Consider the following 18,220-nt stretch of genomic DNA (forward strand, 5'->3'; position numbering starts at 1 on the left):
TGGGAATCACTTCTACCATTAAAATCACAAGTCTAGTTCCTGTCACATTTAACATGGGTAGTTTGATTGAAATGACGATCTTGGGTTATTTCTGGATTCCACTCCAACTACCTGACAAAGCCACTGCTACTTAAACAGTAGACAATCTGAATATATTGGGGAAAATTATTTGTCCATCCACTTGGCATCTCCTCAGAGACTGAGCTCTCCTCTGGGTCCTGAACTGTTCTGTCCTTGAGTCCATTCCCATCAGCTATTCTTAAGCTAGATCTAAAGCTAAGTCATAGATTCATAATTTTCATAAAATTGTCTCTGTGGTTACAAAGACAGAGCTACTTAGAAATGCAAAGCATTTGAAATGCCTCATTTGATACTAGGGATAGCTCTTGGCAGCTGTAGAAACGAACACCTCAAAACCTGGGGCAATTGATTTCTGGAGTTTTTCCTTACTATTCTTCCCCCCTCCCCCCCGCCCCTTCCCCTTATATCCTGGCTCCCTTTCTCTTAGCTTCTTCCATGAACAGATCCTGCCCTGGTGACCATGCTCTTATAATTCTGTAGACCTATTCTATTCTTCCCTAAGGAACTCTAACTTGTCCTGTATCTCAAGCTCTCCCAGACCTGGCTCTTTCTATCACTAAATATAATTATTTGAGAAAATAAACCACACTTAAGTTTAATGATTATTTAAAATTTATATACAATGCATATATATTTTTTTCAATTAGCAAAATTTTGCCTTTTCCCCCGCTCCCTAATCTACCCTCACCCATTGAGAAGGAAAAAAATTAAAATCCTTGTTATATACCTACATAATCAAGCAAAGAAATTTTCTACACTGACCTTGTTAAAAAAATATACATGCCTCTGAATCCATTACCTCTCCCTTGTAGTATGTGCTATCATTTGTTCTCTGGAATCATGTTTGGTCATTGCAAAGATTAGAATTCTTAATTCTTTAAAAATTGTTTTTACTTATTTTGTGGTCTTTGTATAAATTATTCTTCTGGTTCTATTAATTTCATGCTATATCAGTCTGTATAAATCTTCCCAGATTTCTCTTAAACCATCCTTTTACACTTTGTTAAGCACAATAGTATTCCCTTACATTCACATACTATAACTTGTTCAGCCATTCCACAATATATAAGTACCGCCCTATTATACATTTTAGAGTTTGTTTTACTTAGGATTAATCTCTCTTATTCTACTTTTTCTCTAATTTCCCCTTCTTCCTTCTCCCCATTCCTTTAATGGTAATGTAATTTTGAATTTGAAGATCCCTTTGTGTTGGCAAAAATAGCAGGTACTCAGCACTTAGTAACTGATCAAGCCTCTGTTGAGGAAACAGAGATATGAACTACTGTCTCCTGTTACTGATGTAACAGGAAGAGATTGGCTGAAACAGGAAGCTAATGCTGTGTGTATATAAGGAAAAGACCCAGAGAGGCACAATCAGAATTTCTTGAGACCAGGATCTGGTGGCAGAGCAGCTACAGAAGGGAGAATGGATAACTGAGCCAGAATTTCCTGAGAACTTGTGGTGCTGGAGCTTTGGCCCAGAGCCAGGAGCCAGGAGCCCAGGTGACTGAAGCATGACTGGGATGCTGAGACTTTGTTTGCGGCTTGGTTGAGCCTTGAATTCCCTGGAGCAGTAATGGTGAAGGAGCTGACATGGACCAGACCCTGTGAACGCCAGTGTGGAGCAGAACTTCCTCAGAGAGCTGGACAAGGAACTGGGAACTGTCTGCCATTGAACGTAGGTGACAGTCTAGTGAATCCAGGTAGAATCTGGGACCATGGAAGGGGATCCAGAAAATCTGAGAACAGGCCCCAAGTCAAAATGAAAAGACCTTTCCTTGGGTACTGAGTCATAATGGAATTATAGTTTACTAGTGACCTAAGGGGTGGAGGGTTTTGTGTATGATACTTTGTTATTGATTGCTGAATAAGTGACTGATTGAGTTAATCAAGTGTACCCCATGAGTGGAAGATTTTGACTATTGTACTTTGAGATGATTGTTACTGGTGACTGATTGAGTTAACTCAGTTGCCCCATGAGGGGAAGGCTTTTACTTTTGTACTTTGAGACTATGTTGTCAATATTATATTGTGATTTTCTGTGATAAGGTGTAATATTGTGAATGCTGTACCTTGATTTTCTGTGAAACTTTTACTTTGATTTGTTATGGAATAAATAGAGTGATCACTATACTGTGCAATCAGAACCTTAAAAGTTGTTCACAGTACCATTCTTCTGGAAAGATGCTTGTGCATGGCATTATAATTCCTTACTTTTCCTTGCTGAATGCAATGCCTTTTTTGTACCCAACTCTCTCTATGTATATTCTTCCCTCCTTTGACCAATTCAGCAGAATGTGAGATTCAAGTGTTAGCCCCAACTCCTTGTTCATATAGATAAGTCCTTTCAGACCATTATTATGTGAGATGATTTTTGCTAATCTTTCTCCCCTTTACCTCCCAGTGAATTCCTCTACACCTCCCTTTATGTTGTCCTTTTAAAATAGTCAAGAACCACTCCCAGGCCTTCTATCTAATTAAGCTTCTTCTACTCCTCCTGATGGTTATAGATTTCAGTAGGGACATATGTTTCATATCTCCTAATTAGAATGTAAGCAGTTTATCATTGTTTAGTTCTTTAGCATCATTCATTCATATATATCTTTTTATGTTCTCTTAACTGCTATGTTTGAACCTCAAAGATTCTACACTGTTTTGGTCTTTTCATCAGTAATGTTTGAAAGTCTCTCTTTTATTAAAGGTTTATTTTGCCCCTTCAGAATTACACTCAGTTTTTTCTGGGTAAATAATTCTTGAATGTAAACCTATATCTTTTGTCTTTTGGAATAAAGTATTTCAAGTTCTGTACTCTTTTATGATGATTCCTAAAATGTGTGTGATTTTCACTGAAGATTTTGGTAAGTGAATTCTTTCTGTCTGCTTTTAATGTTTTTCTTTTTTTTTTTTTTTTTAAAGCAATTGGGGTTAAGTAATTTGCTCAAGGTTACACGGCCAGGTGTTTCTGGGTGGAATCTAAGTGTCTGAGCCCGGATTTGATCCCCCAGGTCATCCCGACACTGGGGCTGGTGCTCTTACTCGCTGTGTTACCTGGCCTCCCCCTTTTAATGTTTTTCTTTAACCTGGAAACTCTGGATTTTAATATTTTTGGGAGTTGTCATTATGGAATTTCTTTCAAGAGGTAACTGGTTGATTCTTTCTATTTTTACTCTGTCCTCTATTTCTAAGAGACCTGGGTAGTTTTCTTTTATGATTTCTGAAATATGATGTCTATGTTCTTTTGTTGTTCATGACATCCAGGTAGCTCAGTGATTTTAAAATTTATTTCCCTTGATCTATTACCCATGTCAGTTGTTTATGCTATGAGATCTTTTACATTTTCTTTTATTTTTTCAGTCTTTTGACTTTCACAGAATCATAGGCTTATATTTGGTCCATTCTAATTTTCAGGGGTTTGCTGCTTTGGAAAGATTTCATTATTTTGTGCCAAACTATAAATTCCCTTTCCAATTCTTCTATTGCTCTCATTTATTTTCCATGTTTTTCCTCTAGAAATCTCATTTTATTGACAAAAAATTAACTCTTTAAAAAATTTGCTTCATTTCTTCTAGGAATTCTAGTTGAATTTGTGCCCAAGTTGCATATTTCTTTGAGTCTTCAATTATAGATGTGTGGGAATCATTCTCTTTTATGTTTGTGTTATGATCACTTAACAGGGAAATAATATGGAATTAGGAGAAGGGATAGGGGGAAATTAGTCGGAAGGTGGATTAAGGGGGGGATTTATTTTATTTTTCATGATGGGGTTCTCTTTTTGTTTGCTCATTCTTTCATCCTATTTTCTTACTTAGGACATGAAATTATGATCGGTCTCTGTGTACTTCTGTAGTGAAGGTGTGGATTGGTCCTATTGCTGACACTTTGGGATATTAAGGGTTATGTTATTCCAAGATCTCAGAAGCAACTCAAGCTTGGGACTTGAAATCTTTGAGTACTCCCAAAGTGGTATGGTTTCAGGCAAAGTCTGGTCACTGTTCTCCTGGTCTGAGCTTTCCAAGTTCCTTACTTAGGTTTGTGTTGGAGCAACAATAAAGTAGCATCTAACTGGGAAGCTCTGCTGGTTCAGTTACCAAACTGCGGTTTTCCCTTTGGACATGTATTGCTACCCTGGCTATTTCTCTGCAGGCTTCAGATTGGGTGCCTAGGGTCTGAGTTACTCTGGTTGCTTGCTTCTCAGTATACAATACTCTTAGAGCTTGAGACTGCTGAGTTTAGGAAGGCACATCCCCTCATCAATCCACCCTAGATCTCTAATTTAAAACTGGATAATAAACAACAAAGATGCCATTTCTCACTTGTCCCTCTCATGGTGTACTTGTCTGGGTATGGGACCCCTTCTTGTCCTAGTACACAGTCTCTCTCTCTCTCTCTCTCTCTCTCTCTCTCTCTCTCTCTCTCTCTCTCTCTCTCTGTCTCTCTCTCTGTCTCTCTCTCTGTCTCTCTGTCTCTCTCTCCCTCTCTGTCTCTCTCTCTCTCTGTCTCTCCTCTCTCTCTGTCTCTCTCTCTCTCTTTCTTTCTCTCTCTCCCTCTCCCTCTCTCTCTGTCTCTCTCTCTGTCTCTCTCTCTCTCTCCTCCCTCTCTCTCTGTCTCTCTCTCTCCTCTCTCTCTCTGTCTCTGTCTCTCTCTGTCTCTCTCTGTCTCTGTCTCTGTCTCTGTCTCTGTCTCTCTCTGTCTCTGTCTCTCTCTGTCTCTGTCTCTCTGTCTCTCTGTCTCTGTCTGTCTGTCTGTCTCTGTCTCTGTCTGTCTGTCTGTCTCTCTCTCTCTGTCCCCATGCCTCCCTTCCTTCCTCCCTCCCTCCCTCAGACTGTGAGGTTGTAGTTGAGATTTGTCTTTCATTCTTGAAGAGGACCATTACATCAAGACGATGATGCCATAACTTGCAAGTGAATGGGAATGCCGTGAGGGAGGGCTATGCAAAGTCACCAGCCTCACTTTCTCTCCCAGAGGCATCTGGGTTCAATGAGCAGACATAGATTAGGACAACTGGGCATGGCCCAGGATGCAGTGGGAGACCTTGGCCTTTTTAAGCTAAGGTCTTTCTGAGTTCTTCTCGATATTCTATGATCTTGGTTCTGTCAATATCAATGATTATTAATGAAGGAATTATACCTCACTCTCCTTTCTCCAGCTATACTTTACCAGAAGATTAGATCTTAAAACTTAATAATGTAGAACATCAGGTCAGGGTGGGGGAAGTGAGGAAGAGGGTATGAAAGAAGGGACAGTTTGGGCAGGAGAACATCTGGAATCCCTTAAATCACATAGAGTAGGTATCTATCTCATGAACCTATACATATACATATATGTACATTCAAACAACAACATTTATTCTATCAACAAGCATTTATTAAGCTCTTATTTCTTGATGATGATGGTTTCATTTTTGTCTTTATATTCCTACAACGTAGCACAGTGTCTGGAACACAGTAGGTATTAAATCAAAGCTTATGGATTTATTGCTTTATACCAAGCATTATACTTGGAAATATCAAATATATGATGCTTTTGTAATTAAAAAAACATTGTTAAAGGTAAATTAAGGATAAATGTGAAGATTTCTTTTCCCAAAGCAATGCTGATTTATTTTAGTATCCCAATATTTAATAAGAGGATTCTGCATGGGCTGCTCTGGATCTGAAGGAAAATCTTTATATTCCTTGCTTTAATACTTAAGGTCCCAAGCTTGCTTTGCACCTGTTTTGGCTGAGTGAAAGTCTAGCTTCTCCTGAAATATGAGCTGCCTGAATTTATGGCAGCTGTGCCTGGCTGGGGCTGTGGGCTTTGATTTTCTTATTGCTTCATTAGGTTCCTGTAGGTTTAACACCTGGGCACTGCAACACCAAAATTAAAATTCAAATGAACAGAGAGGGCCCTGAAATTGGGCAAAGGTAACAAGTGTTGTGTCCAAAAATCTCTATGGAAGGAGAAAACAGTGAGCTCAAAGACTGACCTTTTACATCTGTCTTACTGTGGGGGATAAACCACAGACTGACCAAACAAACCCTCTAAATTGCAATTTCCTTCATCTTACTGGAACTCAGCATGTGAACAGATCCTCAGACTTACCTAATTTCTTTGAGAAGCTCTCACCTTAGATGTGACCATGGGCTCCAGTAAGAAGATGATGGATACCTAAGAATTGTTTAGGCAGAGACTTTTAAGTATAATAGAAAATTATAGGAGAGCTAATACCAGTAACACCAATTACTCCATGTGTCAGGCAGGAGTCACTGGAACTTTTGGACTCCAACCTCTAGCAAATTTATTCTTGATCAAAGCAATCAGGACAGCATCGGAGACAATGGAGTTATTGGTAATGGGAGCAACAATTCCTACAGCTTCCTTAATTACTCTTGGGGGAGGGGGAAGGAGCAAATTACAACTCCTACAAGATCCCATAAGTCTTGATGGAGACCAATCAAGACAAACACACATTCACAAATACCCCCACAAGCCTTGATGGGTGCCAATTAAGACATGCAAAGCTTTCCAACTTGTGCATTTCCTCTGGGGGTTCCCCCCTAAGCCTTGATGGGGGTTGGTCAGGGCATGCACACATTCACATTCCCTTAAATCTGTTCATTCCCACTCCTCAGTTATTGACCAGCGCCCACTTGATTTATAAGGTAATTGACAAAGAAGGCTATTTGCTATCAGTAGCCTTACAAGTTGACATTAACTTTAGCAATATCATAATGATTCAGCATAGTGCACACACAGTATGCTGTTTACAACTAAACTCAAATGTTTACATTATTTTAAGGTTATATCTCACTGCACAAACTCAGTGAGATTGTTTACCATGTGAAGTCTTGAGAACTAGTATATTGTTGTGGCCATAGATACTGGGAACTAGTATCTTAAAAAAATAACAAAAATCCATCTTATGTACAAAAACTGTTCTGGAAAAATCAATAGTAGTGGCCAATGTACATTGGGCTCCTTCTGTTTAGATAGATTTGATAATGATACCAAATTGAACTGTTTTATGGGGCCAAAAGCAAGCAAGAGTCATATGAACATGGGCCCCTAGGTAACAAGTTTTCAAGGGTGAAAAGTTGTGATAGTAATGGCAATTAAAGATTCCCCTGTATTGGCTTGGTTTTCAAATTGATTGTGTTAAAACCAAGAGCTTGTTAATCCCACCTGTGGGATGGACTTGTTGATGTGAAAAGAAAGTCCTGAACTGGGAGGAGCTGGTGACATAGATTTGGAGAGACAAGAGAGAGGCAGAAGATCTTTTTGGAAGCAGCACTTCGTGGAGAGAGAGAGGCTAAGAGAATTGCTGGTGGCCGCTTTGAATTGCCCTGGACTTTTGAGACCTGCCCCCTGAGCTGCCAAGGACTGAGGAGACATGGCTGTTTTGCTGGTACTTTGTTTGTCTGTTTTGATGTTATTTTGCCAGATTTGTCCACTGGTGAAAGACAGTCCTGTTGAAGAAGTCCTGGAACCTGGCTGTTGGCTAAGAGCTCCTGAGACTGTCCTGCAGACAGAGAGTGAATACTGTCCACTGGTGAAGGACAGTGCTGTTGTTGCAGGGATCTGGAGACTGTCCTGCAGACAGAGTGAATACTGTCCACTGGTGAAGGACAGTGCTGTTGTTGCAGGGGTCTGGGAGACTTTCTGTTGGTTCAGAAGCCCTGAAGAAGGATTTTCTTGTTGTATGTTTACAGAAATCCTGGGAGAGGGCTTTGCTAATGTGTTCAGGGCTTCTAGGACTGTTCTACAGACAGAGGATAAATTCATGAAGGGACTGGCAATGTATCTTATGGCCTTGCTAAGCCTTGTCTCCCCAGGAACTAAGATTGCTGAGAATTTGCCTCCTGTCAAGATGAAGAAAAGACCTCCATTTGGGTATTAAGTGCTGTGCTTAAACTTGATGTAACTCTGGGGTAGATTCAATTGTGATCCAGGGGTGGGGAACTTTTGACCTTATTGTGCTCTGTGATTGACAAATGAAGGTACTTTACCTGTGTTTGGAAACTAATCTCCATTTGAGAAGAGGGGTTTTGTGGTGGACCAAATGAAGGTATAGCCTAGGGGTGGAGAAGTATTTAGAACAGGGACTTTGTAATTGATTGAATGATTGGAAGGTCCTGGGGTGGGGTAGTACTTGGAGATTATTTAATCACACTTAGTAAATGCTGTATTTTGAATGATGTCATGTTTTGATCTTCTCTGTTCTGGGTTTTTTACTGAATAAAATGGAGAGCACCTATGCTGGTATTCTGAACCTTGGGAAGTTGCCTTTCTTTTGGCATTACATTACAAAAGTAGAGTTTCCTCTCCCTAAAATACTTATCCTACACGCTCATGTGACAAAGTAGTAATCCTTCCATTTTACTATTAGAGAGCAGGATTAAAGTTCCAATCTTCCAGGTTCTTTCTACCAATGCACCTTTTCCATTCAAGTCACAATAAAATGCTGAATAGGAGATTGCCAGCAACAAGGCTGTAACCCTCTCTGATTCCTCTATCAGCATAGTATCCAAATGAACATTTTTCTGGTTTTCCAATCCTATCTATCTGGAAGTACCATTTGGATTTCCTTCCTATCTTCCTGCCTTTGTCCTGTTCCATCTCACATGGTCTTGCCCACATGTTCATGCTATTCCTGAAGTCCAGCTTTGTTTCTTCAACATCTCTCAAGGTTCTAACTCTGAATGGAACTGAATCAGGAGCATAGGGAACTGGTTTGCTTCTCCTTATTCTCTGTTTCCTAGTATGACCCAGGAAATTAGCCTCAAAAGTCAGTTATTCCCAACTACATGTAATAGATGAGTAGTAGAAAATTCTGTGTTTCAGTATAGGGTAGTGTGGTAGAAATCATTCTAGGCCTGGAGTTAGGAGAATTGGTTTAACTCCTAGCTTTTTTTCTACTAGCTAGATGACCATAGGAGATTTTCAGTTTTTTCATATGTAAAAGTGACTTACAATTTGTATTGCTGACCTCACAGATGTGTGCGGCAAGAGCATTACAAACTTCAAAGTGATGTGGAAATTGAAACTACCATGAAAGTGAGTTATTATTATTACTCTTCCTCAAGAGTGAAACTATAGGGAATATCTTTAAATAGTCAGCATTTCCAATAAGCAGAACCAGGAGACCAATTTACACAATAACTGCAGTAATGTAAACAAAAGCAAACAACTTTGGAAGACTTTGGAACTCTGAGTAATATAGTGAGCTATTATAACTTGAAAGACCAGTGATTTAACACTCTAGGAGAGAGATAATAGAACAAATGTGAAGAATGAGAAATATGTTTTTAGACATGTCCAGGGTGGTGACAATTTTTTACATAGTATTTGACTGATTTGTTAAAAGGATGAGAGAAGTTGGGAGTGAATTAGTGGTAAAGTGATAAAGATGAGAGAAAGAAATGAGCATCACTAAAACAAAACTCATAGAAGAAAACAAAAAATTGAGAATAGGATGCAAATAGAAAGAGTGAATTTGTAACTAGTTTATTAAACGTATACACTTTAAAGAGAACAAACTATAAACAAATCCACAATTTCACATTCAATTATTTTTGTCCTTGGTGTATTGGGATGTTTATCTTTGCTGATGAGTGCTAATCTCATAATAAAAAAGAAAGTATAAATAAAACCAGCATCTCTCTCTTGAGGTGTTTCTCTTGAGGTCTCCAATCCACATACTACCAACCTTTTATCTGGTTCAATTCCTAGGAGCTGGAAGGATCAGAGCCAACAGCAGTATAGCCAGAGGCCAAGCTAAGTCAATAGGCAAATATAAAAGAGTTATGTCTTCCTTTCTTATGGAAAACACAAATGTGCTTTAGATACAGATTTCCTTAACACCTTGTGTATTCCACAAATAGATATACTCAAATATCTTCAGAGCATAATTTGCCGGTAAGATTCAGAAAGGTATTTAGTGGAGAAATAGGAAACTCTGCAAAGTCCACACTGAGTGGGAGGACATGTAAGATTTGCAGACCACATGAGCCTCTGAGAATGGAGCAGGTCTATGAGCCGCCTCTTCAATCTAGGCTTCTGTTCCAGACAGAGGCAATGAGGGACAACATAGGGAGTTGGTGACTAGAGCTCTGATATCAAACATTCATAGTAGATAGAGCTCGCAGTGAGTAAGACCAGGATTCAAATACTTCCTTCAATACTAGCTGTGTCACTCCGAGCAATTTAATTGCTTATTAGCTTTTGTTTGAAAAGTGAAAGGGTTAGACTCAATGATCTTTTAAATTTCTTCCAGTTCTGAATCTATAATCCTATGATCAAAGTTTAGGGATATGTTTTAAATATCTTACTTTCCTATAGTAAGTTATAATGGGGTTGTTATGTGTGAATTTATTTAAATCTGTTAATGAAGTCATTTGTACTTTTGCTCTGAGGAGGTCTTATGTATAGACACAATATATTGTCACCTATATTCTCACACATCTCTGTAGCAGCAAGCACCCCAAGCGTCCTCAGGATTTGCCACCCATACAGGTTCTTGGATCTGCTTTGTTAAAGGAAAGCAACTCAAAATGGGTTAACAAGCTTACTTTAATCAGTCAGACATATATCGTTTACCTTGTTCAGGGGAAAAAGGTCAGCACCCCAAACTTCAAAGCATACAGGTAGAATTATCAAGACAGAAACAGATCAAGTGGACAGATTTCCAAACTGTCCAACCATTACATCCATACCCAGTCAACATCTGGGTTTCCAAATCTGGGTTTTTCAAAGCCGGGGGACTCTCAACAACGGCTTCCCAGAATTCAGATCAAATCACAGAACACTTCTCAAAGTGAGTCCCAAAACAAAGCTACACATCAGGGCTTATATAGCCTTCTCCTGGCTCAGAGAATGTAACAACCTTTTGGACCCACTGGCCAATCAAAAAGTATCAACTGAAAAACAAGCCTCCCACCCCAGTCTCCAGGTGCACTTTAGCCTAGGGGCAGGGAAGATCTTTAAATTTGCATTTCCATTACAATCTCCCCTACCCATGTGTAGAAATTTTGTAAATTCCACCATGTGTGTCATTGCAGAATCACCATGTAAAAGAATCTTGCAAGGCAGTGGCCTGTATCTAATAAGACATTTAATAAGAATGAATGTATATACTTTCATATACAAAAAAAAAATCATCTTTCACAATTATAAACTGCATCTATTCCATATTATTCACAAGCTTCTGGGTTAATTGAAAGAATGAATGGATTATTGAAAGAATAGTTAAGGAAGTTAAGTTCTAATAATTAGTATCTACATTGGAAGGATAATTTGTTCCTGGCTTTAGGTAATTTGAATAATAGACCATTGGGAGGAAGTACACCTCTAGCCAGAATGATGACCCCAAATCTACAAATTAGAAGACAAAAACACATAAGATCCCAAATATTGAGTATTGGACTTTGAGGCCAGATGTCCCAGAACCATACCTAGGAATAACTAGTTTGGTGGGGTATGATTTACATTGTTTAGAGGACTTTTGGATGGACAGAAAAGAAATAAGAAAAATCTCCATTGGAATATGCATAAGAATCCCTAAAAATCACTTTGGACAGATTTTACCCAAATCAGGATTAGCAGCTCAAGGAATACATGTATTGGTTGGAGTAATAGATGTTAATTCTCAAGGAGAAAACATTGTGACATTCCATAATTTAGGTGAAGGGCCCATACAGGTTCATAAAAATGATATGATCAAGTGATTAAAGTTCTTTGTAAAACAATACCACTTGTAAAAAGTGACCCTTCTTCCAAAATAACTACCAGAAGAACTGAAGGATTTGGTTCTCCTGATAAAATAAAATTGGGAGCTAAAATATGGGTAAAACAGAAGCTAGATGATGTTCCAAAGGCTGCAGAGATTATAGCACATGGGAGGGATAACACTGTAACTATTGTTTATTCTGGAGAAGATGATTACAAAATTGTACCCTTAACTCATATATTCTACCATGAGTGAGGCTACGATAGCGGGCTCATGGACTCTAGTAGCATGGCTGATCCTATATCTAACTTGTTTCTGGTTATTGTCTCTTTGCTTCTTCTTGGCTTTTTGTCTGTTCACCTTTTTTGCTAGATTTGTTTCTGCAGGCTTGGTACCCTCCACCTGTGGATGCCTGATAGCTTAATCTGGATGTCACCCCTGCCCACAACTGTGATGTGTCACCCCTGGACCTGGCATCAAGCACATTCCAAATGCTGGCTAAAGAACTGACATCTCAAATGGTACCCCTTGGGACAGGGACAGCCTCTATGTCCAATTTCAGCAGCAAGTAGTCATGAAAGAAGGGACCTTTGCCCCTTACCGCAAGATCTTGAGACCCCACTTGTTTGGGGGGTAATGATGTAGAGCTTTTGCTCAAGCCCCACCCTAAAATATTGTTTTCTGTGTTTATTGTGTGCTATCATTGTTATATTGTTGTAAAATTCTGTTGACACCAGTTACTCCTAAAACTCCTATTAACCTATGTAATGAAATGTGTTGTTAATGTATTTTTGCCAAGTAAAGGACTTGAAAGATCTTGGTGCCAAATATAATGGTTATGGGATTTGAAGATCTTCCATTTTCAAATGGATGGGTGGGGCAAGAGGAAGCCAGAGCCAAACTAGAGTCAATGCGGTGACTGGAAGCAGCCCGGCTGTGGCCCAAACTCCTTTTTTTTTTTTTTTTGATCCAGCCAGAATTTCTGCTAAGGATGCCTGCTGAAGACTGCTGGGGATGGGGACTGCAGGGGGCCAGAGTTTCTGGGAGCAAGCTGCTTGGATCCTGAGCAGTTGCTGTGAGTGAGGAGAGGAGGATCTTGCCTAAGGTAGCCTGTTCTGCTTTGAAGGATTGAGAATGTGGGTGTTTACTACGTTAGCTATGTGTGCTAACTTCATAACTACTGTGATGGCTTTGACTTTCTGGTTTTGGGACTCAGTTTTCTGGTACTTGAATAAATGTTCTAGCTATATCCCCCATGTAGAGAGCTTGTTACACTTTGTGATTAATAACCATATCAGCATATTTATAGTTACTGTAGGCATTGTGAATACTGCTTTGTTGATACATAAATTAAGAAGGCCTGTTCCAAAAGCATTCTTATCTAGTGGGCATCTAGGTGGCTCAGTGGATAGAATACTGGTTTAGAAGTCAGAAACACTTGCATGGAAATCTGGTCTCAGACACTAGCCATGTGACAAGGAGTAATGTGCTTAACCTCTCACAACCTCAGTTTCCTTAACTGAAAAATGGGGATAATAATAGCATTCACCTTCCATGGTTTTTGTGCAGATTAAATGAGATAATATTTGCAAAATGCTTAGCATAGTACCTAGCACATAGTAAGCATATAGTAAACACTATATAAATACTAGTTGTTATTAACATAATCATCTCTATGTTAATAATTATTATTGTTGTTATTCCATTTTCTCTATATGAGTCAGCAGTATGATGTAGCAGCTAAAAAAAGTTAATGGGATCTTGTGCTGTTTTAAGAGCAGGAATTGGTTATGGGAATAAGGATAGTTACATTTTATTCTGCCCTCATCATACACCATCTGGAGTATTATGTGTAATTCTAAGTCCTGTGGTTCCAGAAGGATGATAAGAATCTGGAGATTTTTAGAATCTTTCTAGAACTATGGTGTTTTTTTAACATAAGAACTTTGTGCCAAAGGAATCCAAATACCTTACTTATTTCTGATATTTGTTTCTAAGTTTCACATAAAATAAGTATGATTAGTCTCTTAAAAAAAGTCTGGAGATTGTGTAGGGAAGAATGACCAGAATGGTGAAGAGCTTGATTCTGTGGCCTGTGCTCTGGGTCCCCAAAGTTCTAAGATTTGCCATCAAAAGTTGAGGGTGTTTCTCTTAGTGTGAGAATTCATGAGACCTCACCAATGCGCTTTCTACCATGATAATCAGTTGATGTCAATTACTCAGCTGGACTCACTTTTTCAAAGGAACGTACTACTACAGTGGCATAGTAAAAACATTTGATACAAAATAAACCCCCAAAGTCTGACACAATTTCCTACCAGTCCATACAGAGTCAAAAGCTTGGATGGCATGGATGATAAAAAGGTAATTAATGGTTTCTAGAAGTCCTTTTGTTGGATATTCCTCTTAGATACAGCATAGGTTTTCTATTGGGTTCTTCGTGGAGCATTGAATCTGTATCCAATCTGTACTTGGAACCCAATCATGGCACTGCTGGGAAGATGGGAAATCCCAATTTCTCCAGAATTCCAAAGTTCATAGATCCTTCTCCAGTCAAGGGATCAAGGTGGAGGCTAGGGTATGTACTTCCTCCCTCTTCCTACACATAGCTCCTTCTTAGGTATACGGTTAGAATACCCTCTCCTGGCTTGTCTCCTTATTTCAATTCCATCTAATTTTTTGGTTTTGTATGGGCCCCAGAGACCATGACTCAGTCTCTAAACCAATTTGAACATACTTCCTGTCACACCTAGGAAGGTATTCAGGCCATGGTCACACCTAGCAAATCATCAAAATGTGGTATTACCTGCCAAAAACAACTAATTCTAAATAAGGTGGAATAATCAAAGAAAAGGCTACAAAGATTAAAAAAAAGGACTTAAGAGTTCTTTCACTTTTTATCGGTGGGGAGCAAAGCTTAGTGCTGAGGCCATGAGAGAACAGAACTGCAGAACTTTCTGCCAGTCATATACTAAGAGTTTCTGTTCTTTTTGAAAGAGCACAGCAAATCAAGTCAAATCAAATCAAAACACACACCCATGCACATGTGTGTGAGTATGTGCACATGCATGTGTGTACATGCATATGTATGTTCTACTATGTGGTGGGCACTGTGCTAAAAGCTTGGGATACAAAGAAAGGGAAACAACAACAATGAGAAAAACAATGCCAGTTCCTGCAGTGATAATGGTCTAATGTAGGAAAAAACATACAAATATTTACCATATTTGCAAACAAGATCTAATGTAGGCTAAATTGGAGATAATCTCTGAGGGAGGCATTGAGATTTAGGAATACTAGGAAAGGTTTCTCACAGAAGGTTGGACTTTATGTGAGACTTGAAGGATGCCAGGAAGTAGTAATAAGGAGGGAAAGAGTTTGAAGTATGGGTGACAGCCAGCCAAAATGCCTGGAATTGGGAGATCAAGTGTTTTCATGGAGCTGGCCATGAAGCTGGAGGTGTTGTGAGGAATAGCGTCACTGAGTACACTAATTCCATTGAGAAACAAGTGCAGGGAGTAGAGTGACCTCTATATGATGTCAATATGTAGCAACATACATACATACATAAACATGTGCATGTATACACACAATACATACATTCATACATACATATAGATACATACCTTGTGTATCTATATGCGTATGCCTATGCATATGGATATGTATGATTGTGGCTGCATCAGCAGACCTGCTGTACTCTGTGAGAAGCACACTCTTGAATCACCAAGCTGTGCAGTTCAGTGAGATGGGGGAAACAAATACCTCCTAAGTGCCAGGTATTGTATTAAATGGTTTAGAAATCTTTTCTCATTTGACCCTCACAACAACCCTGTAAATTAAGTTCTATTTTACAGTTGAGAAACCACAGTCAGACAGAGGTTAAGGGAATTACCCAGGATTACATAATTGATAAATGTCTGAGGCTGGATTTAAACTCTGGTGTTCCTGACTCCACATCTGGCACTCTATCCATTGTGCCATCTAGCTGTCTACATTCACGGTAAACTTCTTGAAGATTCGGAGAAGGGAGAAGGGATGTCAATTTCCCGTAATTCTGGAACTGAGTTGTTTTGATCATATTATCCTTAAATTGTGTAAAGGCATTTGTGTTTCTTTATATCTAGTTCTAAAAGTTTTTGCCTTGTTTATAATTAATACTTAAAGATCTGTTCTTATGCCTTATTTTAATAAAAAGAAGAATTTTATAGGAAGTATAATTGAGTGGAATTGTGTACTAACCTATACTCCCAATTCTATGAAAAGCATAATCATTTGGATCATATGGCCCATAACCTGGGCATTCAGTGTCTGGCAGCTACCCAAATGGAAAGCACAGACCCTGGGTGGAAAGAGATCTATTCATTCATGTCAGCTTCTTAAACATATAAAATGATGGCAAATGGTATAGAGGCACAGGGCCAGCATGTGGGCAGACGGATGGACAGACACATTACCAGAGTAAGAAAACCATAATGAAAATAAGCAATGTAATTCCCTCTCTTTCAATCCCTTTCATATAGTTTAACAACCCACATCTCCTACATCAAATACATTTATTCCATTATAATAAACTCTATTTTATTTTACCATTACTGAGCCAAATTCAACTTGAGTTCTTTCACATTCAAAATAAATTGGTGTTTGCCTGGGAATGCAATTGTTTGCAAGAGTCACTTTCATTTTTCCTGTTTACTAGCATCATAAGCAGCTCCCATTTGGTGGTGTCTTATTTCCCTGCTGTTATTTTTTTAAGTACAATGAGATTTTAAGAGATAACATTTTACAATTTTGCCATGTGGGAAAGTAGGATTCACTGAATATTTGTCATTGCTGCCTTGGATAGTCAGTTTTGTTTTACATTCCAAAAGTAGCATAATTAGTGTCAAATGCACAGGCAAAAAATGAGGTATCTGTTCATTTATATAGCAAACATATGTACAAGGCCCTGTGCTAGGCACAGTAAGGATATGAAAAAGAATATGATAAGTCCCTTGGCTTCAGGGAGCTGGTCTAGCAGGGGGATAAGACATGTAAACAAATGAGTGCAATAGAAAACACTATAAAATACATATCATAGGAATATCAGGAGCAACTTAGAAGTTTAGAGGTGAAGATATAACTTCTAGCTAGAAAAATCATGGAAATACTTACTGGATGAGATAGTGTTTGAGTTGGGCTTTGAAGGGAGAATGCCACAGTGGATAGAGTTCTCAAACAGGAGTTAGGAAAAATTTTGTCAAAATGCTGCTTGTAACACTTAATAGCTGTAATCATGGACAACTCACTTACTACTCTCTGAACCTCAGTTTCCTCATCTGTAAATTGGGGATTAGAGTACTGACCTCATAGGGTTACTAGTTATAAATGAGATAATGTATGTAAAGTTTCATGCAAATTTTAGACTACTTTTATTGTTTTTCAGTCATTTTCAGTAGTGTCTGACTCTTTGTGATTCCATTTGGGATTTTCTTGGTAAAGAAACTGTGGTGAGCGGGGCTAGTGGTGCAGTGAATAGAGCACTAGCCCTGGAGTCAGGAGGACCTGAGTTCAAATTTGACCTCAGACACTTAACACTTACTAGCCATATGACATTGGGCAAGTGACTTAATCTCAATTGCCCTACCTCTCCCCTCCAAAAAGCTAAAACAAAACAAAACAAAAATTAGTTTTGGGGTGGGTAGGTGGTGCAGTGAATAGAGCACCAGCCTGGAGTGAGGAGGACCTGAGTCCAAATCTGGCCTCAGACACTTAACTAGCTGTGTGACTTTGGGCAAGTCATTTAACCCCAGTTGCCCTTCCAAAAAAGTTTTAAAAAAAAGATACAGTGGTGGTTTGCAGTTTTTTCTCAGAACTTATTTTACAGATGAGGAAACTGTGGCAAATAAAGTTAAATGACTTGGTCAGGGTCACATAGTTAGTGAGTACCTGAGACCAACTTTTGAACTCAGAAAGATGAATCTCCCTGACTCTGGGCCCAGTGCTACATCCAGTATGTCACCTAGCTGCTTCTTTAAACTACTAGATGTGTCTGTTATTATAAAAATTTCAACTACAGTGGATGTAGGAAAGGGTAAGAGCAAAAGTAAGTGGGAAAACATAAGCAAAGTTGCAATTAGAGGGAAAAGAGAAAATAATCATTGACTGCATATGTGGCATATGATGGGCGATGTGACCTACTGGGTAGAGATATGGTCTTGAAGTCAAAATGACATTAGCTTAAATTCTCCCACTGAAAATACTCTGTGACCCTGCACAAATCACTTACAGCTCTAACTTGGCTTTAACTAGCTTTCTAAGACTACAAGTTGTATGTATGTGTGTGTATGTAGATATGTGTGTGTGTGTGTCTGTGTATCTATCAATCTATCTATCTATCTATCTATCTATCTATCTATCTATCTATCTATCTATCTATCTATCTATCTATCT

The 18,220-nt window shown here is 38.8% G+C and overlaps 1 long non-coding RNA gene across 2 annotated transcripts in view; it reads left to right on the plus strand.

Annotated features, from left to right (window-relative positions):
- LOC138142275 (uncharacterized) overlaps nucleotides 1-18,220 on the plus strand; it is a 151,215-nt gene that overhangs the window by 119,854 nt on the left and 13,141 nt on the right. The window contains exons 3-4 of one of the 2 annotated variants that reach the window (XR_011163391.1): nucleotides 12,161-12,309; nucleotides 12,762-12,893. The exons of the other annotated variant lie outside the window; for it this stretch is intronic. This is a non-coding gene — a long non-coding RNA (uncharacterized lncRNA). The remainder of the gene's footprint in view (nucleotides 1-12,160; nucleotides 12,310-12,761; nucleotides 12,894-18,220) is intronic. 2 annotated transcript variants of the gene reach the window in all.

Source organism: Petaurus breviceps, unplaced genomic scaffold (assembly GCF_028583685.1).
Source record: "Petaurus breviceps papuanus isolate PSGF00001 unplaced genomic scaffold, PetGlider_PUasm1.0 90556, whole genome shotgun sequence".
Taxonomy (NCBI): Eukaryota; Metazoa; Chordata; class Mammalia; order Diprotodontia; family Petauridae; genus Petaurus; species Petaurus breviceps.